Source organism: Lagopus muta, chromosome W (assembly GCF_023343835.1).
Source record: "Lagopus muta isolate bLagMut1 chromosome W, bLagMut1 primary, whole genome shotgun sequence".
Taxonomy (NCBI): domain Eukaryota; kingdom Metazoa; phylum Chordata; class Aves; order Galliformes; family Phasianidae; genus Lagopus; species Lagopus muta.
The window spans coordinates 5,959,983-5,977,276 of NC_064471.1; the positions used below are offsets into that span (position 1 = coordinate 5,959,983).

The following is a 17,294-nucleotide window of genomic DNA, read 5'->3' on the forward strand; positions in this document are numbered from 1 at the left end:
AATCGCAGAATTGTAGGAGTTGGCAGGGGACCTCCAGGAATCATCAAGTCCAACCCCCCAAAGGACTTGCAAAAGGACTTGAGGTCCTCTGTTGAAGGTTAGAAGATGATACATGCTTACAAATGCGATGCAATAAAAGTAGGATAGCCTTTATTCAAAGGGCCTTTGGCTAAAGTATGCATTCTTTTTGTGTGGCAAGAGAGAGTGTGAAATATGACACAGCAACAGGTGTGAGCTCATAAAAATGCAAATAACATCTTACTTATGTTAACCTTCAGCTTTCTTCAGCTTTTTTTTTTTTTAATCTGCTTTGAATTATTCTGTTGTAATTTTAACGCACATGTAGGTTGTAACACTAATCATAACCGTGTTAAAAACCCAGTGGCACAATTTGTCTTTTCCCATTTCAGCTAGAAATACAGGAAACTTGGCAACCCAAGTGCTGCCGTTCAGAGCAAGTGCCTCATTGTGCGTGGCAGGACGTAGGAGAACAAAATGAAAGCTGAGCTACTGTTCTGGTTGTGCTCAACCAGAGCAATTTAATAGGGGCTTCTCTCAAGATGTTTGAACATTGATAGAGTCCTAGTGATGTAAAGGAAATGAAGGTATTGCTTGTGAAAATAAAGCTCTATTTACTTAGATGTGATTGATTGTTAGATGGCCTTCAAATTGCTGAAAAGAAGCTAAATTATCAGAGCGTTTTTGCTGAGATGGCATTTCTGTAAAGCCTCCTATCTTGTGAAATGTACTTACAGCATTTGCGCTTTGTGTGTGTGTATGTTTTGTTTTTTTTTTAACACTTAATGTTTTAAATAGTTATCAAAGTAATTCCCAACATCTGTTTTTTCTAGGATGATCAACTCCAAAATGCTATATCAGAGTCTGTGCCAAGTTAACAAGTGTCTGCTTCTGTGCAACTTAAAGCTGAATCCAGACAAGTTAGCTGTTTTGGCCAGAAGGATCTACTCTTCAGTAAAACAGCTTTCTGAATATGATTTAACGGAGCAAACTACACAGGAAAGTGAAACTAAAGAGTTGCTTCACAGTACAGAAAACAAAACCTTTGGAAGATTGCACATACCAGTGATGGTGGAGGAGGTCATTAATTTTTTATCCCCTCAGTCAGGCCAGGTGAGTTAAGTAATTGGTTGACACCTATGATTTACTATCTATCCAGCAGAAAAGTTTGTGCAGTGTGGTGATAACTCTCCTTTAGAGAAATAAGGGCTGTTCTTTGAGACTATTCCACCTTTTAAAACTTCTAAATTATTTTGCCATCCAAATTAAGGTTTTATATTTAAGATAGTAGAAATCTCCTATCTATGTGTCTGACCTTAACAAATCCTGAGTAATCTGTTGGTTAAAACTGTAGCATTGAAGCAATCTCTTGCTTTTGTGCTTGTTTTTCTAGACTGCTCTTGTGCATTTGTAGGGTGTTAAGTAGTGTTAATTACTAACAGTAGCAGGGAGTTATGTGTGGTTATGTCATCAATTTGTGAAGAGCTCTCTTTGTTTTGTGTAAGAGCTAGTAGGGTAAAAAATCATTGTAGAATCAACTGTGTTAGAAAAAAATCTTCATGATCATCAAATCCAGCTGTTAGCCTGACCTACTGAGTCCAATCACTGAACTGTGCCCCTTAGTGTCATGTCCGTGTGTGCCAAATACACTGGCTGGGGATTCTACCATGTGTCTGGGCAGCCTGTTCCAGTGCTTGACCGACATCTAAAGAAATTGTTTTTTATATTCAGTCAAAACCTCCTCGTTGTCATTGTCACTGTTTCAGTGGTTTTGAGGTCCGGTGTTTCCTTAGGATGTGCTTATACTGCATGGAGTGGTGTGGAGGTGCTGTAGTTACAAATGGCAACATGTAGAAACGGTTTTGTATCAATGGCGGACAAGTATTGCAAAGCTGCCTGGTTTGGCCAAGGTACTGTGAAAAGATTCCTTCTGGTAATCTGGATTTGCTCACATCTGTCTATGCTGTAGCATTGGTATGTCTGCACTACATGTGTTATATGCAGTTTAGGTATACTGTTTCACGCTCTCTTTACAAAACTTAAGTGGTAAAATTGTTTGCATCTGGGAGATCTTACATATGATATTAAGTTGAAGGAATTTCATATGCAGTGGTTAAGTGGTTTTCACCTGTCAGATGCTTTTGTCTGCAAACTGAGTGCTTTTTATGTTAGCTTCATACAGGCTTACTATATTTGTCGATCAATGATAAGTTTTAACTAAAACAATGAAATTGTATATGAAGTACTATGTTCAAGATGTGCAGCTACTTATATATACTTGAAATGCTGTCAACTGACAGTGCAAAGGGATGTGGCAAGTTTGAGATGGATTTGGAGGATCAAAGTGATGTAGTCTAGTTTTATTGCGTTGCCTTGTAAGAACTTCCTTAGTTTGGAAGTCACCGTATATTTTAAATTTCTTGAAAGCCAGTGAGAATCAGAGTAGCCGTAATTATTGTAGCACACTTTTTTTGTTGAAAATACCCAAATGATGAATTACATGCCGAACTTAAAGTTCAGGTTTCATTCGCATTTCAGAACTATCATGACATTTGCGCACAGGAGGTGAATATATAAATTGTGAGACTGTATGTAAAGGGTTTTTTTCAGTTGTGTAAGTTTCTACTTAATTAAGAATTCGGGCTGATGTGGGGGACTGTTTATTAAACTTTGGTCATTGATACATATATGGGAACTGCTGAATCACGGCCTGAACCTCTGATTGATCACCTGATGGAGCAATGAGTCAGCCACAGGAGCACAGGGGAAGGCAATTCAGCTGTGCTGCTGGAAGGGGTGGAGCCTGGCTGCACCTCTCCTAAACCCCATTTAAGAGCTGGCTACAAGTGGGGAAGGATCTCTTTCTGGAGATCCCTCCTTTTGGAGTTGTCTAGCAAGCCCCGGATAAGGGTAAGTCTTCTATCATTTTTTGGTGTAGTAATCTGTTTAGCCGAACTCTCTGGTATGTTTCTTAGCTATAACGCCTGTATATTCTTTGATTATGCAACATGTAAAACCTTTTTGGCCAGAACTTGCGAAAGGATCTATTCTTGATTCTAAACTGTGGGAAGTAACTTTGGTCTCTGAAGGCTTTTTAAGGATTCAAATACTTATGATTGTAAAGCAGCGTGTTAGTGGAGGGGGATTTTTCTTCAGATCCATGTGTCTTGTAGAGATTCCTGTACTAGTGGTGAACCATTAATGTCAGACATAAGAGTGAGCATCATCTTGAGCAGAAGCATTTACAGGGTGTATAAACTATAGTAAATCATGCATTTACAGCACTTTATGAAGACTGAAGTTTTGAAAGTAAGCGTGTTGAAAGATGTGGTGTGTTAACCAAGTTTTGTTAGAGAAAGCATCATTGGTGAAATTTTAAACTACAATTGAGACTGCTCTTCTTTGCGTGTTACAGTTGGTGTTGAAATGGCTGTTTGTTTCTTTTGAAATTGTTTTTGAGAACAGGAAGCATAAATTCTTGTTTTTTCTACCTTCTCTCCTGTGTACGCAAAGGTTTCCTTTACTCGTTTTTAATGCAGTTATGTTCCCCGTTATTAAATAAAATAACGAGGGGGGGGCCTTTATCTCTTCTGGTGTCCCAAGACAATGAATTGCCAGTATATAGAAAATCCAGTTAGAAAGATAACTTTCTAGTGAATGAGGTTGCTAAGAACATAAATGTTACTTCCAGAGTGAGTCACAGCTGAGAGCAAGGTGTTAGTGCCCTCCCACTGAATATTTGATTGACATCTCTGGAATCTGTCAGGGTTATAAGCAATAACAGTTCTGCTCATCTTCGAGTCTCCTCTTATTATTTCTAGAACCTATTTCTACAAAGTCCCATTGGTAGTCCTTTCTTGAAAACACATTGTACAAATTAGCTTTTACTGATCTCCTTTTTTTCCTCAATGAAAAGTCTGTTGCAATAAATCCACATGCAAGTAATTTCCCCCTTTAAGTCTACTGCATTGACTCTCCAACAGCTCCCTGTCTTTCTTGTACTGGGGGCTCCAGGCCTGGACACAGTACTCCAGATGGCGCCTCACAAGAGCAGAGTAGAGGGGAACAATCACCTCCTGTCCCTGCTGGCCACCCCTCTTCTGATAGAGCCCAGGATACCATTTGCTTTCCAAGCTGTGAGAGCACCCTACTGGCTCATGTTATGTTTTTCATCCATCAGGACCCCCAGGTCCTTCTCTCTTTCCTTCTTTCTTTCTTCTCTTGAGTTTCAAAAACAGTGAAAGAACCAAGCCATACCTTTTCAAAACGAATGTCTTCAGGCATCCCCAAGTATATTTTTCCTTATTTTCACTCTACTTTTTCTTTTTTTTCCCCCTTTGCATCAGTCACTTGTCTTTTTGCTGGTCTCTTTTGTGTTATATAGTGATAAAAAAGAAAATATAACTTCACTGGCATTAAGATCTATGAAACTTTGAAATTTAATTGTTTTCATGAGGATTTTCTAACACGGGTTCTTACAAGGTGCAGGCCTCTAGGAAACTATTTTAATAGTGCTCCAGCACAAACAGAAGGTATTGATGTATACTATTTGCATTAAATATGGTTGCCTAGCGTGGACAGGATTGTAGATAAAGTAATTTCTAGGAGTAGTATTTGATTTATAGCCATTCTGGAAGTTTTTCCTTTTAAATGTCTATAAATAAGTGATCAAGATGGTGGTGAAGATGAATGAATGAGACTATTTATTCCCTTCTTCTTGTAAGAATTGCATTTTCATTCATGTCAAATGAAAGATTCATTTTCAGCAGAAAGAGTATGAGTATGGCCTTCCAAAGTAACAGAAGGAAACATAAGTTACTGCTGACAATCTCACATTGATCTTTTGTGACTTGCTTGAGTCATTGGTTTGAAGACAGTCTTTTACCTCCTGAAGGTCTGTTGCCACTGTTGGGTGTTGTTGATTCAGAGCATAAATGTTCCCTTCTTATTGGGTGGAGCTGGTTAGTCAAGGTGATAATCACATGAAGCTGAGATGAACTGCTGGTGTTCCAAAGCATAGTCTGTTGTTGTGAAGATATTGTCTTAGTTTCCTTATATCTTTGTCCATATGTCAGTATTCCTTTACTTTTTCTGCCTTATAGTGAATGTAAGCTTTTAAGGATAAAAATAGCCTTCCTCTCTATGGTGCCCTGCAGCATGGACTTCTGTTTTGTGAGAAGGGTTTCCAAGTATCATAGCATATAAATAGTTATGTGGCTATGTTGGTGGCCAGTGTGCTTGCCATAGTGCTTCCAAAGCTATCTGCAAATGATTGGACTGGTACAATACATTTACGGTAAAGGCTCTCAAAATTGAAGTGTTTTACATTGTCTTCAAGATAAATAGGAATTTGAAAAAGCACCTGAAAAGATGTATTTTGAGTTCTCAGGTTGTGTGAGGCATTTTGTAGGGTGCAGCCAAAATACCAACCTCGGCACAGAATATTAATTACATAACAAGACAAATATTGAAACTGTAGAATCATAGAATATCCCGAGGTGGGAGGAACTCACAAGGATGATCAAGTCCAACCTCTGACTCCACAAGGGACCACTCCAATGCAAATGGTTGTTCAGCTGCAGCAGCTTGGGGCTATGCCCACTGCCCTTTAGTGCAGAACCTTTCCATGACCCTCCCCTGATACAACTCTGTTCCCTAGGGTCCTGTAGCTGCTACCAGAGAGCAGAGCTCAGCACTGCTTTCTGCTCCCTGTGAGGAGCTGCAGCTGCCTTGAGGGCTCCTCACAGCCTACTTTGCTCTGGGAGCAACAAACTTGGAGCTCTCAGACATTCCTCCAGTGTCTTGCCCTCAAGACCCTTCACAGTCCTTATAGCCCTCTGGAACTGGAGCGTTAACTCTTGAACTCTCAGGCCATGGCCTCTCCTACCCAACTCAGCCCTGTTTTGGCTGTCATGGAACACTTGTTGGGTCTCATCACCGTCTCCTTACGATATCACAAGTCACATCCCTGCCAACCACTATAAATACAGAGGTGCTGACAACAGAACACCAGTGTCCACCAGGGCCTTATATTTCAGTGGTTCTGATGTGCCAGGCCATCGAATCCACACAGTCCAATATACTCTATTATCCCTTTCCCCCCCTGACTGAGGGCAGGGCCCCTCTATTCATTACCTGTGGTAACTGGAGCAACTGCACTGGTGGTAGATCTGCCTTGTAATTCTTTCACCCGGGCTCGTAGTACAGGAGTAGGTTGACCGTGCCACTTCCCCATGTCTTCTCCATGGTCACGTAGGTAATAGGGCAAGTTCTCATTCCTTCTGGGATGTAAATGTCAAAATTCAAATCATACCACATTGCAAGTAGGTAAAACATAGGTGTCTCCATCAGTGCCCTTAGGTAGTTTATATATGAATGCAATTCCACAACACACAAGTGTGAGATGGATTATTGGCCAGTAGGTTGTGAGTAACACCATTGCTTTTAATCCTTTACCCAGCACCCCCAGGATAACGAGTGGGTTCATTCTAATAGGGCAAGTTCTCAACAACTGGAGGCTGTTGAGTCACTCAAGACTTTTTTTTTTTTTTTTTTTTTTTTTTGCTGTTGTTTGTTTATTTGTAATTTCTGCTGGCTGTTCTGCTGGAAAGAAAACAATTTAAAATGCTGCAACTGTCCTTCCTATGGTCATTTACTGACAACAGATAAAACGTTCCAGCATTTGGGAAACACAGCTTGTAAATGAAGGAGCTGCTTTCCTTCAAGTAAGGATGAGTCTTTATTTAGCCACTGAATCTGACTTAACAGCAAACACGCAATATACCGGATCAGTCCTTCAGCAAGTTACTTAATTATTAATTAGAATACTAGAAATGAGATGCTCTCGTGCATCATACTTCTACACACACAGCTTGAGACACAGATCAAACCATTTCAGTGAGATGCATGATAAATTTCAGGGTAACAAGGCATATCCTACCTGTCTCATGCATGTTAGTAAGATTGAATTTATTTCTCTTGTCCAAACCAAAGCCAAGTATATCTTTCCCAGCACTAAAAAAAAAAAAGCATTGTAAGGAAAAAAAGAGTTTTCTTCAGCTGAGATGCATCTCATTTTTCTATCCTAATTATCAATTTAACAGTATACTAATTTTAGTTGTTCCTCTCAAAAGCAATACATCTTGTGCCTACTTATTGTAAGACATCAACCTAAAGAATTATTTTTTAAATGGCAGCCTATGGCACCTAAGCAGAGCAAGACGAATTGTGATGAGTATCCAAATGTGAGGGTGCCCAGCACAGTTTGTTTAAAGCTAATTCAGATCTCTGTCCACTATAGTCAGCACTGTTTACAGATAACAGACTACTTAAAACACAGGATTTATACATTTGCTGTTCTGGAACGCATCCTAAGATTGAGCATGAGTGAAGAGATTACAGTGGTAAAAGGAGCACTAAGTGTGTTGTCAAGAAAGTCTTTTCCTCCTGGGATTCAGGGCAACTTTTACAACAGCAGGAATCTCTGCTGCACACTTTAATTTCCATCTGGTATCTGCTTCCCCCTAGTATATCTAATATTCCTACCTTATCCTTAAGGAAGACAGTAGAACCCCATTTCTGTTTGGCCACCTGTGAACTGTGAACCCTATTTCTGTTTGGCTACACCTTGTAGCCCTTCATGTTCTGTCAGTTGGACAAGAAATCTCTAAACACAACTATAAGAACCAGAAAAATTATTACTATTTGTTTCTTTTCCCCTCCAAACTACTAAAATACTTCGGCAGTACAGTGAAGGTTTCTTTGAGATGGCCACTACTTCAGCTGGGCCACATTTCACCTCCAAAAATAACAGCATTGATACGTCATTTAACTTGCATTAATAAGAATTCCACGTGAGGGAAACAAAGTTCTTATTATTTTACTAAATGACCATGGAAAGTAGCATACATCAGAACTCATGTAGAACATATGTAGAACATATCAGGCCCAGAAACAGGCAGACAATACTCTTGTTCCCTTCCTCTCAACGACAGGATGAAACACATCAACACAGTTGCTCACACAAGAATATCACTAGAGAAGTTTGTGAGTTGGGGCCCAAAATCACAGAGTTTGATAGGAAAACCATAGAGCAGAAACCCCATCAGGTGAGATAACAGCTGCTACCCTGTCCACTGAGAAGAGACTGAATCTTTCAACCACTGAAAAAAATTGGAACTTCCCCAGTTTTTACTAGTAGCAGCCAAAATAAAACAACCCTGCAACGTCATGGTGGTTTTTGTAGGACCAGTAGTTTGCAGTGGCAGTTATAGGTTAATTTCTACAAAGCTATATTATGCAAGAAGTACACAAGCTGCATTTTTCTGACAGGAGGAAAGGGTGTTATTGCACGTGAGTTTGGACAAGCAACATAAATTGTCTGTCTGTAAACAACAGCTACTGTAAAACGCCCTCAATCTTAAACCGATTTGTGAACTGCCTTCAAAGTTAAAAATGGCAAGGCTTGACCCAATGCAGTGCTTACCGCTAGGTCTGTCAAGGTACAGATACAGGAAGGTGCTTTATTGACATACTATCCAAAATTTATTGATGATTATCAAATATTTTTTATCAGAACAGGTGATAAATGCTATGAGATCAGATGGAGGCAGTGTACTTACACCCGATCAGCCATTTATACGGTTACTAATGCGGCCTGAGATCCCTATAAAATTAAACTATATATATAAACTATAATATAAACTAAAATAATGAGAGAAATAAGGCCTTTAAATTAACGGTATTAAATACAGCCAGTTTTCAGGAAAAAAAGACCCTCACATTTCACTGTAAAAGCAGAAAGGCTGTTAAAATGAAGACTACTGCACTTACCATGACGGCAGCTAGATCATCCGTCCAGCTGGAGATGACCTGAAGTCAGCACTTTGTTCTGCCACGGTTCCGATCATTCCACGATGTGTATTTCCTCCTAAGCATTAGTGAATGTTTGCTGTTTTCCCTGCTTAGTCTGTCCACATCCTCCTCTCATGCGCTATTAAGCATGTTTCTGAACTTACAAAGATACAGAGTTTGAACTTGAGGACTTCCCTACAGGTCTTTTTTTTCCTCCTTGGAATGTCCTAAAAGCATTCCTACTTTTAATAACTTACCGAACTGACACTGTGCCAAGAATGTTGTTATAGGATTTTACACGAGTATTCTTTCTTTCAACTAATTACACGTTGCTAAAACCAAAATACATGTGATTCAGTTTATTGTACAAGTACACCATAATAATACACACACAATTTTTAAAAAGGCAGGCCAGAAAGTCCCATAAAAGTTATTCTATGCGCATACCGAAGAGCAAAGAGATTCAGAGTAAAGGATTAAAGCACAGCTAATGCAAATTCCTACATTTCTTTTCTGCATTCTTTCCTAAAGCCGAATGCGTGGTTTTCGTGCCTACCTGTCCAAGATGACATATTTTCTTGCCTCTAAAAGCATCCCAAGATGTAAATATTACGCTGTATGATTTTTTAGCAACGTATCTTATCAGAAAATTCTTGTCACTGTATGCCCTATTAATCATAGTGCATATTTCAGTTAGTGTAAACAGTTCTATTGCCTAAAACGCTGTTAGTAACACCGAAGATTTCAAAAGGTTCCTGTCCTTGTGCACATGCCTATGGTAAACGCTGCAGGCAATGCACAATGCTTATTCCCTTACATGGGTTTGCTGATCAGGGAAAAAGCACAATAGTAATTTCTGATTTTGTTTTTTAACCTGAGACATCCGAAATTTCTGCTCTCTTTTCTGTTTATTTTCTATTCTAATTTTTTTTTTAAGCTATATTCATATACGTCTTATCATTTTTCTTCAATAAAATGCAACATTGAAAATGTAATTTTTGGCAAATCGAACATTAAATATTCTCCATGTAAAAACTAATTTAAAAATTGAAATATTGAAAATGGGAATTTTACCTTTATCAAAACAAAGGAAGAGGCCTAATGCATACCCTCCTCCTTTTGTCGTACTTTTTTGAATAGGTCCATATATTATTTAATGGGTTTTGTAGAGATACGTTTACATGAGTTATAGATCACATTACAACTGATGAATGCCCAACACACAGGTATGTTATGAAAGGTCATCAGTTACAAGGGAAAATGCACAATGTATGGTTGCTGAATACATTTGCAAGTTTTTTATGCTCATGCAGAGTAGCTGCTTGGGCACTGTGCAACAACTGTGAGCAATGCAACCGTGCACAGGAGAGACCTACAAACATTATTTAACTGTGGAGTTTCTTGAAGGCCTTTTGACTTGGAGGGCGCATTCAGCAAATGCAGAATTACACCCCGTGTGCTCAGGCTCTGCTCAGGAAGATTCAGCGAAAATAATATGCACCTCCTCAGAAAACATGAGGGAAATGCTTAGTTCTCTGTAATTCCTTTAAAGTTTTCCCAGCTCCTAACCCTCTCAGGATATCATGAAAGATGAGCAATATATAACGACACTTCATACATAATTTAACACAATTTTACACATGTTGGACGTTAGGAAAAATGCCTTCTCAGAAAGAGTGGCAGGGCATTGGCACATTGCCCACGGAGGTGGTGGAGTCACCATCCCTGGAGGTGTTTAAGAACCATGGAGATGTGGCACTGATGGATGTGGTCTAGGTTAGCCAAAGGCATGGTTGGTGATTGGAGTAAGATGAACACGATGGTAGTTCCAACCTTATGGATTCTATGAAGTCCCATGACTTCTGTTGTCTCACCAGAATTCTGTTCTTAGCACTTTTATCATACTCTAGCCACAAGACTCTCAAGGACAACAGATGTCCAGTAACTTGTTTCTGACATCGTCATATGTTCATTAGCTGTCAAACTCTGCTCAGAACACAAAGCAGTTGTCTGTGCTCTTGGTTACCATTGCTTCTTACTTCTGCTGGCAATCACATGAGTATCTTCCAATCTGATTATTATTTCAAGAAAACCTCCTGAAATGTAAAAGAATAACCCTTGGGAATTACAGTCACTCATTTGGTTCAGAATGACTTCCACATGCTAAGCAGCATAAAAATATGCCAGAAAAACATGCTTGATCATTCATTAGAAAATCGCAGTTGCGCACAATATTTGAAGGCTGAAATCAGATTCTGAAACGTTGGGGTTTTTTTTTCAGAGAAATTTGGACTAGATCAGGGATTGCATAAGCTTATTTTCATTGCCTCCCTCATCGTGCTGGCACAGCCTGCACAGAGCTGAGCCTGGAGAGTACAAGTCAGGTCAAGCGGGGCCGAGCGTGCGGGGAGAACGTGAGGCTACAAGGCAGCACCAGCCCGAGTGCCCTGCTCATCTTACCTGTGAAATCCAGGGGCCTTGGAGGGTGTAGTGCAAGTTGCTCTTTTTCCATCCTTGCAGGCTTCAATCCCATTAGGACTGTGGAAGTCTACTTCATTATCCAGACATCTATTTCATTATGAATATCCGTCTAGACGTAAGAGAGATCAGAATACAGCGCTGCTCATGGCACAACACACGCTGCGACTGCAGCAAGCAAAGAGCCACGCTGTGGCCTCAGCTCACCTCTGCTAACTTGTATTGACAGAGAAAACCTACTGAACTGCAGAGCAGCTGAGAATTCCTAATTGCTTGCAAGAAGAAACTTCCTTCCAGAGACAGAGATGAAGATTTGACAGCACGCCTTTGATTTATTAGCAAGAGCAGGAATTTAAGATGTGTTGCCCCAGTAACAATTGCTCTGTTTTCAAACAAACAACAAGTTTAATTAAAGAAGAAAGCAGATTCTGCTGCTGTAACACGCCAGAGGGTTTCCTGTGAAATTCCAAAGGCAAAAAAAGGAAGAAGCATGGGTTAATAGCTCAGCATACGTCTGAAAGCATTAGCACCATCTTGGCGTGGTATCTGTCAGCAGCAGCACCGGTGAATTTCATTAGCTGATTTTTTTTTTCCCCACTACCAATTTCATGAACATTTTACATGAATTTATTAGGTGTTAGAGTGTGTGCTTAATTTCTATTTCCATAAATTTACTTACGTAAAGACTATCTTAAAAACAGCCTGTAACTCTCAGATAGAGGCTTTGTATTTTGGGTGGTCCAGTGTGGAGCCAGGTCTCAATGGTCCTCGTGGGTCCCTTCCAACCTGGGATATATAACCTATGATCACTAAAATATTATATACTGTAGAAGAAAATTCTATACTGAAACACTTCTGAGAATTATGATGATGAGAGCAAAGAAATGACTTAATTATCCTTGTAGAAATGAACTACTAGGAAGTGTTCCCTTTTCTTCCCTGGATTTCCATCAGTAATAAAAAAAAAACAACCCTGAGAACTTTTTTTTTTTTGCCCAGGCTTTTTGTAAGATAGTTTAGTAAAAATTAACTTATTAAAATTAAAATTTAAGCCCACAACAAGAAATTAAAAACTCCAACTCTCAGTTTTACTCATTCAAACCTATTCCCAGTGGTGGGTATCAGCAAGCACGCACTGCACAGCTATTTTTGTCGAGTGTACAATTTAAAACAAAACATAGCTTGTGCTCATTAGATACTTAAATCTATGAGAAATAAATACTGCAACAACAACAAACTTCCCTCAGTTTCAAGTTTCTCTTCCCCATCCCAACCCCACACATTTCAATTTTTAGAAATGTACAGATGCCAACATCACCTTTAAGATGAAAAACCCATTTGCTTTGCCCATAACATATCACTGTACACCCAAGATCACCTCTTATTTCTTCTGGTCTGTGTCTTGTTTTATTCTGTCTTCAGCCATCTCTGTAGGTCGCTGTCATCTGACCTCCCACCAGCAAACAAGCAAACATCTTGTCTGAACAACTTGCTGTGATGCTGTGGCCCATTGGAGGCAGCGCTGGCCGTGTTTCCCACAGAGGTTTGCCTTCACCCACCTGCTCTGGTAGCAGGATTTTCTGCAGATCTTTTCCTTCAGCCATGGATGTAGTGGCCTCTTGTGTTAATAACAGCTGCCACTTTCCTGATTTTAATATCAGCTTTTGTTCTTTATTATTTAAAATTGCATCTCTAGAGGAGAGGTTGAATAAGGTTAGACCAACTGTACAGCTTTGTTTCATCCACCTCTGGATTCCTCTTAACCTTTTGATTTCATCTCTCGTTACAGCCGTTCTGATTTCATTCCAGCTGTTATCAGCTGGAGATCCATTAACATTTATGGCTCTTAAAACACTGAAGGACTGAACAGTTTGAGATTTTTTTCTCAAATTCCTTTTTGTTTTTTTTTTTTTTTTTTGAAATCACCATATCTACAGATCATCTGATGTAACAGGACCCTCAGGTTCATCGTAACAGCTATAATGCATCTGTCCCATTGCTTTGACTTCCATTTTCCTCACACGTGTAGGGCTCTCTAGTAGATACTGGAAATACATCACTAAGTTCAAGAAGCGCTATTTGAGGACAGCAGGTAATGCTGTTTGCCCATTTTGCGCCTTGAGGACCAACAGTTACCAAAAGCTAACATTTTTGAAAGCTTTTTCAGATGTTCAGAGCTAAGAGCCTGTTCACATCATTGCTGCTGCGAATGCCAAACGTTGTACATGTTTAGCATTTCTTGAATCAAACCGCAGGTGTCTCAAATTGACAGAAAGTGAAGTTATTTGAGCAATTTTGAATGAGCTGCCTGCTGCCTTACAGGAACCACATGGCTTAAAGTATTCTATTATCTCGGGCCAAAATCACAACAGTGTCCTTCCTTTTCCTTTGTGTCATTCACTTCCAACTTGCACAAGAAATGAAATCTCTTGTAGCACTGCTGTCTTCACTAAGTGAAAACTACGTTAGCTGCCTCTGTGCAAGAAGCAAAAGGTCTAGTGACACAAAGCATCATGTGTTCATGATCTGATTATCACTGAGAAGTCTCAGATTGAGGGAAAGATAGACATACATCAGTGTCAGAGTGGAGCCGCCAGTCAGAATCTGAACGCTCACTTTCCCCCTCAAATCTCTCTACCTGTAAGGCTGTTCCATTGCAAGAGACTCCTGCAGTGCCTAAATTCCTAAAGTGAATTATTTGCCACAGCACATGAAACATACCAATCAAGAAAACACATCTGCCAGGCCCAAGTGAAAAAACCCTCTTGGCATAGCTTGCTATGGCTGATCATAGTAATCAGCAACCAGTAATAGAGACATATTTATGGAGCCATGAATTAAGTGATGCTCCAGCACAGCTTTCAGCTTGTCCTCCATGCTGCAAATCTCTTCTGCAGTCTGGCAGCAGTGGGAGCAGTCTATCCAAAGCATAGTCTATCACAGCATCCACACCTTCACTTCCCTGCCAGCTTTCTAGAGGCAAGCAGCCTCAATTCCCCTTGCTCAAAGCTTCCCTGAAATCCTTTTTGCACATCCCCTCAGGTACCACATCTGGCTTTATTAACACTTTTTCCCATCACCAAAAAGCTGAGTTACTTTGTGTTTTGTGTTACTTCTCGTCGTGATCTTTCCTAACTGGAAAATGGAGAGATACTGGCATTCATCCCTGCAAAATATTGAGTTCTACATCAGCTCAGGCTGTGAATTTAAAGATCTGCAAGACTCAAAGGAAAAACTTTTATTTCATTGGCCAGTGCAACAAGTTAACACTTTTCTCAAACCAAGACAATTGGTTGAATGTTTTTTGTCCATTTCTGACTTCTTAAAAAAAGAAATCAAAACCAAACACACACAACAAACAGTGAAACAAGACAATTTGAGTGCTATTCTGTGTTCTGCCTAAATGCATCACAACCGAGCAAGAGGGGCATGTGAGAAGCACCTCTAAGCAATGCAACATGCATACATACTAAGAGATAACATAGCAGACATAGAAGAGCTGTGCTGCGTAACACCGATCAGATACGTTAGCTTCTGGATAATTTCTGCTTTTACACAATTCTTCTTTACAAATAATTCCAACAGGCTTATTAAGTAGCACTGGGAAAACGCTCTTACCATTATATATCTATGATGGAAGAAAAACTCAAAACAGTTTTAGAGTTGAAAGTCCAGTGAGACCAGCTTCTTCTTTCAGACAATGCCCAACTATACTGAAGATGCTGTACTTGCCCTCCTACATTCCTGTCTGTTCACTGCTTTATGTATCTGCTCTGTTCTCAGTAGCTCCTGATCACCATTTCTTCCATATAATTGTGCTAACATGTTCAAACTCAAAGCTTTTGGCACTTGCCATTTTTAAATTAGAGACCTTGCTGTCATAAAGTATGCCACGCAGGGAAGAACTTCCACATCTTTTGAATTCATCCTTTAATTCTCATGCAGTAAGAGGCGAATAATTCTTGCTAGCCCCTTTTCTCATGACTCATTATTTCAGACATCTTTATCATGACTCCTCAACCACTTATTTTCCAGGCTGAAGTATCCCTAAGTATTTAATCATCCCCCACATTCAGTTTGCTCTGTACTCCTCTCATCTTTCTTTATACCTTTCATAGTTGTCCTATACTTGAAATGTGCAGGACAGCACCATTCAGAATAGACAGGCACGCCAAGGATTTACACATTGATTGTTCCCTATCCCTTTTCTTGCTATTTCGACTACAGAGCTGATGTTTTCATGGTATTTTTACACCAATTCCAAGGTCTCCTTCCTGAGTCATAGCATCTATTTGAGAACCCGTAGTCATGTATGTACAGTTTGGGTTGTTTTCTTTTTTGTGCATTATTTTGCATTCATTGACATTCAATTTCATCTGTTATTTTATCGCCCAGTCCCTCAGTAGCAGAGATGCTCCTGCAACTCTTTATAGTTAGCTTTTGTTTTAACTTCCTGAATTATTCAGTATCAATAAATTTGTCAGTTCTCTATACCCTTCTTGAAATTATTTGTGAATATATTCAACCATATGGAGCCAGCAAAGTTTTACCAGTCGTCTATTCTGAAAACTGTCCATTTATTCCCACTCTTTGTTTTCTGACCTTTGAAAGCATAAGAACTTAAATCCCACTTTGCCTAAAGGTCGCTTTAGCTAAAGGTTTCTTCAATAGCATTCCATGAGGTACCTGATGACAGCCTCTTCCAAGTTGAAGTGGGCTACACTTAACAGTTATATCTTAATTATTAGCTCAGAGCTTTTAAAGTAATGTAACAGATCTGCCAGACATGACTTTCCCCAGCAGAAGGATACTAGCATTATCTGCCCATAGGCCTAGTCTGTATTGCAGTATGACAAACATGAGAAGATCCCTGGAGCTCCTACAAGATACAGCTGCATTTGCCTCTTTCCAATCCTTTGATATTAAGGACAATCAAAGCGATAGATCTCATGTCACACCCCTAGCTGTTCATATTTGATCTTTAGTGGTTTTGGCTAGTAGAATAAATCTACTAGCACAGCTTTGAATACCGGTGCTGTACTTTCTACTGGCTCTTGAAGTCAATTCATCCTCAAGTTGAAGCATTGTCTAGGTTGGAAGGGAACTTGAAAGCTCATTACTCCAACCACCTGCTCAAAACAGGGTCAACGTTGGCTTCAGACCAAGTCACTCAGGGCTTGGTCAAACTGCCGAAGACAGGGATACCCGAGCCAACTGGACAACTGTGCCAACTGTTTGGCAGATGCCTCAGATGAACAGTTTCAGCACTTACCTTTCCATTTTTGTTTTTTAAACATTCCTCAGCTAGATACTACAGTTATTGAAAGTGAGCATACTGCAGGGATGTATAAACTTAGCTACATCACATATGCACTGCTTCAGGTCAAGGGAAGTTTTTGTTTCATGTGTCTAGAAGTGTCATCTGCATCACAGGCCCTCCCAACACTTGCATATAATTAAGTCTAATTACTATTGTCTTTTCTGCTCTTTGCAGGCTGTTTTTCTTATGCCATTGTCGTGATGCAAGTTGGATGAACAAGAGGAAATTAACTATGGAATTTCAATTAAAGAATATTTCATGTTAACGATATGATTCTAACCATATGATTCATTATTGGCTTTTAATTCTCCCTTCAGCATCCAACTTGGGATATTCCACAGTTTTGTAGTTTACATAAACTAACTTGGCTATTATAAAAATCTTTTTTTAACACATCTTTAAGCAAATGAGCCAATTGCTTCAATGAAAGGCACAGTAGAGTAGTAGCCTGTAAACACATTTGCTATCTAGCTGTGGCGTGAACAGTGTTTTTATGATTCACTACAAGACTCTGTAGACTATAACTACAAGTATCCAGCAAAACACAGTGTCAGCAATAGCAGTACACTAAAATTCAAACTACAATGCAAAAATTCTTTCAGTCAGGCTTTTAAAGCTTGCTTTG

General features: G+C 39.5%; 1 protein-coding gene and 1 long non-coding RNA gene across 3 annotated transcripts in view; one reads left to right on the plus strand and one right to left on the minus strand.

Moving 5' to 3' along the window:
- LOC125686412 (kinesin-like protein KIF18A) overlaps nt 1-17,294 on the minus strand; it is a 99,346-nt gene that overhangs the window by 39,304 nt on the left and 42,748 nt on the right. The gene's annotated exons all lie outside the window — the stretch shown is intronic.
- The window catches only part of LOC125686456 (uncharacterized), a 65,996-nt gene continuing 51,563 nt past the window's right edge, over nt 2,862-17,294 (plus strand). Inside the window, exon 1 of the long non-coding RNA XR_007373800.1 lies at nt 2,862-2,928. This is a non-coding gene — a long non-coding RNA (uncharacterized LOC125686456). The remainder of the gene's footprint in view (nt 2,929-17,294) is intronic.